The 6,782-nt window shown below is 38.6% G+C and overlaps 1 pseudogene; it reads left to right on the top strand.

Annotated features, from left to right (window-relative positions):
• The first annotated feature begins 396 nt into the window (after window positions 1-396).
• The window catches only part of LOC110596082, an 11,788-nt pseudogene continuing 5,402 nt past the window's right edge, over window positions 397-6,782 (top strand).

Below are 6,782 nucleotides of genomic sequence, written 5' to 3'. Positions count from 1 at the left end.
AACTGTGATGGCAACATAGTGCTTACTGATCAGTTAACTCAGTTATCTATAATCACACTCTAATTACAGCTATCAGGTAGTAGGCTACATGGTTTTAAAATCTAATTTCATCTCATGAGGATATTGGTGAAATCTTAGCCAGGGATGACTAGGAATGTTTTTTCTTTGTCCTTCTATGCTTACATTTTATTCTTGTGCTATATTCTGACTCTCTAACCCCGTTCTTGAATTCCTCACATGCAGCTAGCTTATAGGAAAATCTCTACGCTTTGTGTAGAGGAGTTCTAGTCTCTTACCCGCAATTGTTCTGGCTCTAAATTTAGAGTTCTCATTGGAAATATTTCCACAGCTCCTTCTTAATGGCTCTATGTATGTGTGCGTAGCTGTGAGCAGATAATGGAAGATGAGTGGGTAATATTAACATTAATATTAATGAACACTACTCTGTGCTATATTTCTTGAAATAGCCTATGGAGAAGATATTATCAGAGCACAGAGGACAAATAATTTGCTCCTTGGGTTGAATGGCTGAGTTGAAGTTGGATCCCAGGACCCAATCCTGAGTTCGTCTAATAAAACAGCAGCCTTCCTCTCTAAGTGCACAGCTTTTAGAAGGATTTTTGTCTCTCCAGTATCAGCTCTTTGTATTCTCTGATGTGTCTCACTGTCCAGCACTCTCTCTCTTCAGTCATGGGGAAGAGTTTATGTCAGGTGTATTGTCAGGCAGCACAGCTCTCACCCTGAATGGAATTCAGGTTTTCTCAAACTTGCCAGTAATGACATTTTGGGCTGGATCATTGTGAAGTGCTGTGCTGTGCATTGTGGGACAGCATCCCTGGCCTCTACCAACCAGTTGCCGATAGCACTCCATACCCTGAGTAGTATTTTCATAAATATCTCCAGATATGGTCAAATGTTTCTGGAAGAATGGGACTGGAGAATACAAAATTTTACCCAGTAGGAAGCATTGATCTAACCCAGAAATCTCCTTCATTATGCAACCAGGGGTTTCATGGTATTTTCTGTGCAATCTCATTCCCCTTCCCCATTCCTCAATATAGCACAGAAGGGTGTTCCTGGTGGCTCAATGCAAGGCGACCCACTCTGTATGCCCCACCATGAACTTCTGCCCCAGCTTATCTCCTGTTCCTCCCATGTCTCTCACACCCCTCCAGAAAATAAAAGCAAACATTACAGTCAGTGCTACAAACCAGATTCTTTTTTTTTTTTTGAGTTGGAGTCTCACTCTGTGGCCCAGACTGGAGTGCAGTGGCCATTCCCGGCCACCGCAGCCTCGACCAGCTGGGTTCCGGCGATCCTTCCGCCTCAGCCTTTCAAGAGGCTGGAACTACAGGCACGCGCTGCCACGCCCGGCTAATTTTTTTGATTTGTTGTAGAGATGAGGTCTCGCCAAGTTGCCCAGGCGGGTCTCGAACCCGCGGGCTCAGGCAATCCACTCACCTCAGCCTCCCAAGGCGCGGGATTGCAGGCTGAGCCACAGAGCCCGGCCAAACAAGATTCTATAGCGACAAGAGGATGCTGTGGTTGCAGAGGCCAAGGAAGGTGACTTCTGTTAGAAAAGCTGCTCTGTCTCCCCCCATCAGATAAATCTATGCACATAACAAGCTCAACCCGTGAATAATGTTATGTGGGCACAAGGAATGCACCAGATTTGACCTTCTTGAGAGCTGTATCTGTAGAATCCTCAGTGCCTATCATGAAAAGTTGCTGAATGAACTGAACAGCTGAGAAGACTGTATGCTGCGACCAGAGTGGATAGAACTACTCCTGCCTGTGTGTTGTTGTGTTTACAACCTCCCCTTTGTCCACTGACTAGCAATACCACTTTTGTCATGTATCAAGTCTCCCAGTATGAATGTGTGTGTGTGGCAGCTCTAAGCTTTTCCATTTGTTTACCTGCCTATTACCATGTCATTGCTATACTGCCCTACCTGATACTGTTTTACACTGTTTTGATTTCTCATAGACTAAGTCCCTTCATCCCCACCCAATGTTTGTTCAAATGTGTCACTGCTGCTTTTGGTCATTTTGTTCTTCCGTATAATTTATAGAATCAGCTTCTTAAATTTTACAGTAGTTCTTTTTTTTTTTTGAGTTGGAATTTCACTCTGTCTTCCAGGCTGGACTGCAGTGGCACACTCACGGCCACCACAGCCTCCATCTGCTGGGCTCGGGTAATCCTTCCGCCTCAGCCTTCCAAGTAGCTGGAACTACAGGCATGCGCCACCACGCCTGGCTAATTTTTGCCCAGGCTGGTCTCGAGCAAGTTGCCCAGGCTGGTCTCGAACCTGTGGACTCAGACAATCCTCCCACCTCGGCCTCCCAAAGTGCTGGGATTATAGGTGTGAGCCACCATGCCCAGCCAAGTAGTTCTTTTTAAAAATTGGGAATACATTGACTCTATAGATTAATTTGAGGACAACTAACATTTTTATAATATTGAGCTTTCCAACCCATTAGTGGTATTTCTCTATTTTAATATCATTCAAAACATTTCATACCTTATAATTTTATGCCTAAATATCTTAGAGCCTTTGCCAGATTTCCTCTCGTTGCTTTATATTTCTTAATATCTTAAAGATATCATAATCTCTTGCTGAAAGGTAGAAATGCAATGTTTTTTTTTTTTTGCTATGATTTAGTATCTAGTGATCTTGCTAAACTAAACTCTCTCTTTAGTTCTTATATCTGTAAATTATTTTACATTTTCTCCCTACCAAAGATGGACAATAATACCATCTATTAATAATGACAGTTTTTTTCTTCCTTCAAAACTTTTAGACTCTTCTCTTTTTCTTGCCTTGCTGTACTGGCTGGTTCCTCATTCCACACTGAATGATAAGTGGTGGGAGCAAATATCCTTATGTTGTTCCCAGTTCAGAGATAATGCTTTCACTATTTTCACTATTTTATATACTCTTTGCTGTAGGCTTTTATAGATACATTTTCTCTTTTGAAGACTGTTCCTTTTTGTTCTTGGTTGGCTAATGATATTTATTATGAAAAGATATTGAATTATTTTTACCTGTCTAAAAAACTTTTTTTTACTTTGAAATAATTATGGATTTATAGAAGGCGGAAAAATGGTACAAAGATGTCTCTTTTACCTTTTATCTAGATTCCCCTGTTGGTTATACCTTCCTTAACAAATACAATATACAATATGCAGTAGCAAACCAAAAAATTAACGTTGGCACAATGTTCCATTTCATTTAATCACTCTGTGTGGATTCATACAACCATCAGCACAATAGACACACAGAACTAGTCTATCACCATGAAGGTCTTCCTCATGCTTATTGTTTTATAGTCATACCTACTCCCCAACCTACACCATCCCTAACACCTAGAAACCACTAATTGTTTTCCATCTCTACAATTTTGTCATTTGAGAATGTTATATAAATGGAGTCATACATGTGTAACCTTTTGATACAAACTTTCTTTTTTCACTCAGTGTAATATTGAAACCCATTCATATTGCTGCATGTATCAGTAGCTACTTTCTGTTTATTATTGAGTAGTATTCTGTGGCATAGATGTACCAAAGTTTGTTTATCTATTCACCCATTTTAGGAAATTTTGGTTCCAGTTTTTAGGTATTACAAATAAAGCAGCTACAAATCATTGTTTACAGGGTTTTGCATGGACATAAACCTTCATTTCCTGGGGTAAATGCCAGTGCTGTTTAGTTTAGTGCAATTGCTGACTCCTATGGTAATATGCTAAGTTTTTAAAGAATTACCTATTTCCCAGAATAGATGTACAATTTTACACTCCCACCAACAATGTATGAGAGAGATCAGTTTCTCTACATCCTTGCCAGCATTCAGTACTGTCAATATGTTTTATTTTACCCATTCCAATAGGTGTGAAGTGATACCTCATAGTCTTAATTTACATTTTCCTAAAGTTTAGTGATGTTGAACACCTTTTAATTGTTTATTTGTCACTACTGTTTGGTGAAAGTGTCTCTTCATGTCTTTTGCCCATTTTCTAATTGCATTGTTGTTATAGTTGTTTTTTGCTGTTGGGTTTTGGGAGTTGTTTATACATTCCAGCTATGAGTCTTTTATCAAATAGATGGTTTGTAAATATTTCCTTCAAATATCTAGCTTTTCTTTTCATTCCCTAATAGAGTCTTTCACAGAGCACAGTGTTTTGAATTTTAGTGGCATCCATTAAGATCTATGTTTCAAAGATTTTTGTTAAAACATTTATGTTTTAAATTTTAATTTTAATCTATGATCCCAAAATGTATGAACACATTTTTGGGTTACAGTAATATTTTGATACCTGAATGTAATGTGTAATGATCAAGTCAGTGTTAGTATTATATCTATCAACACAAACATTTATAATTTATTTGTGTTGGGAAGATTCAAAATACCCTCTTTTAGCGATTTGAAAATATAGAATAAGTTATTAACTATAGTTACCCCACACTGTTAGAGAACACCAGACTTTATTCCTTCTATCTAGCTATAATTTTGTATCCATTAACCAACCTCTCCCTGTGCCCTCCAACACCTGTCTCAGCCTCTAGTTTCCTCTATTCTAGTTTATACTTTAATGAGATCAACTTATTTAGCTTTCACATGTGAATGAGAACATCTGGTATTTGTCTTTCTGTGCCAGACTTATTTCACCTTCCATAATGTCCTTTAGGTCTATCCATGTTGCTGCTACAAGTGACAGGATTTATTCTTTTTTATGGCTGAATAGCCTTCCATTGTGTATAGAAACTATATTTTCTTTATCCATTGCTCTGTGGATGGACACCTAGGTCAATTCCATATCTTTGCTATTGTGAATAGTGCTGCAATAAACATGGGAAGGCAGAGATCTCTTTAACATACTGATTTGCTTTCCTTTGGATATACACCCAACAGTGGAATTGTTGAATCAAATGGTAGTTCTATTTTTAGTTTTTTGAGGAAACTCCATACTGTTTTCCACAATAGCTACACTAATTTACATTCTCAACAAGAGTGTACAAGAGTTCCATTTTGTCTGCATCCTTGCTAGCATTAGTTATTTTTTGTCTTTCATGATAGCCATTCTAACTGAGAAGAGATGATATCTCATTGTGGTTTTGATTTGTATTTCTCTGATGATAAGTGATGTTGAGCATTTAAAAAATTTATTTTATTATAGAAATGTGGGGTACAAGTGAGGATTAACTACATAAGTAGGCTGCATGCAGGTGAAGTTTGGGCTTCTGACTGGCCTTCATCTCCCACCCCATAATGAACCAAGTACTCTTTGTGTTGTCACATGGCCCCATTCTCCCACTTCCCTCTCTTCCCTAGCGGTGCCCAGTGACTGCCAATCCCTCCTTGTGCTAATGTGACTAATGTACAAGGCCCACTTATGAGTGAGAACACGGGGTATTTGGTTCTTTGTTTCTGTGATAGTTGACTTAGTATGATGGTTTCCGACTCCATCCAATTTGCTGCAAAGTACATGGGTTTGTTCTTCTCTATGACTGTGCAATACTTCATCATGCATATGTATCACCTTTTTTTATCCAGTCCACTTTTGATGGGCCGTAGGGTTGGTTCCATGTTTTTGCTGTGGTGAATGGTACAGCAATAAACATATGTGTGCTGATGTCTTTTTTATAGAACGTTTATGTTCCTCGAGGTGTAGTCCCAGGAGAGGGATTGCTGGATTGTACGGGAGGTCAATTTTTAGTTATTTTAGGAATTGCCACACTGCTTTCCATAGTGGTTGAACTAGCTTGCGCCCCCACCAACAATGTAGGAGCATTCCCTTTTCTCTGCACCTTGCCATCATCTGATGTTTTAAGATTTATTAATGATAGCCATCCTTACTGAGTTAGGTGGTAGATCATTGTAGTTTTGATTTGCATTTCTCTGATGATTAGTGAGGCTGAGCATTTTTTCATGTGTCTATTGACTGCTTGTTGTTTTCTCTGAGGAATGTCCCTTGCCCACTTTTTAATGGAGCTGTTTTTTTCCCCCTTTCCCTTTCACTTTGTTGAGTTTCTTGAAGATCCGAATGTTAGGTGTTATTATGTCAGATGCATAATTGGCAAATATTTTTTCCCATTCTGTGAGTAGTCTTTTCACTCTGTTGATGGTTACTTTTTCTGTGCAAAACCTTTTCAGTTTGATGAGGTCCCACTTGTCTATCTTAGCTTTTTTGGCATTCTCTTTTAGGCACTTGGTCAAGAATTCATTGCCTACTCCAATGTGCACAAGGGTGTTTCCTGCATTTTATTCTAGGACTTTTATTGTTGGAAGTTTAACATTTAGGTCTTTGATCCATTATGAGTTTATTTTTGTATATAGTGATAGGTAGGGGTCCTGTTTCATTTTTCTGCATGTGGTCAGTCAATTTCCCCAACATCATTTGCCAAATGTTATCTCCTTTCTCCAGTGATTGTTATTGGTGACTTTATCAAAGATGAGTTGGTTGAGAGACCATGTGAATACTTCCAGAACCTCTGTCCTGTTCCATTGGTCTATGTACCTATTCTCGTACCAATACCAGGCTGTTTTGGTCACTATAGCCTGTGATAAAGTTTAAAGTCTAGAAGTGTGGTACCTCCCACTTTGTTCCTTTTGCTGAGAATTGTTTAGGTTATTCGTGCTCTTTTCTGTTTCCATATGAATTTCTTCTGTATTGTCATTTCCAGGTCTGAAAAAAGTGATGTTGGTAATTTGATGGGTATTGCATTGAATCTGTAGATTGCCTTGGGTAGGATGAATATCTTTTTTTTTTTTTTTTTTTTT

This window comes from Carlito syrichta, unplaced genomic scaffold (assembly GCF_000164805.1).
Source record: "Carlito syrichta isolate Samal-C Ts95f unplaced genomic scaffold, Tarsius_syrichta-2.0.1 Scaffold306593, whole genome shotgun sequence".
NCBI classification, from domain to species: domain Eukaryota; kingdom Metazoa; phylum Chordata; class Mammalia; order Primates; family Tarsiidae; genus Carlito; species Carlito syrichta.
Note: the sequence above shows the minus strand (reverse complement) of the source record. Positions and strands in the feature narration are given on the sequence as shown.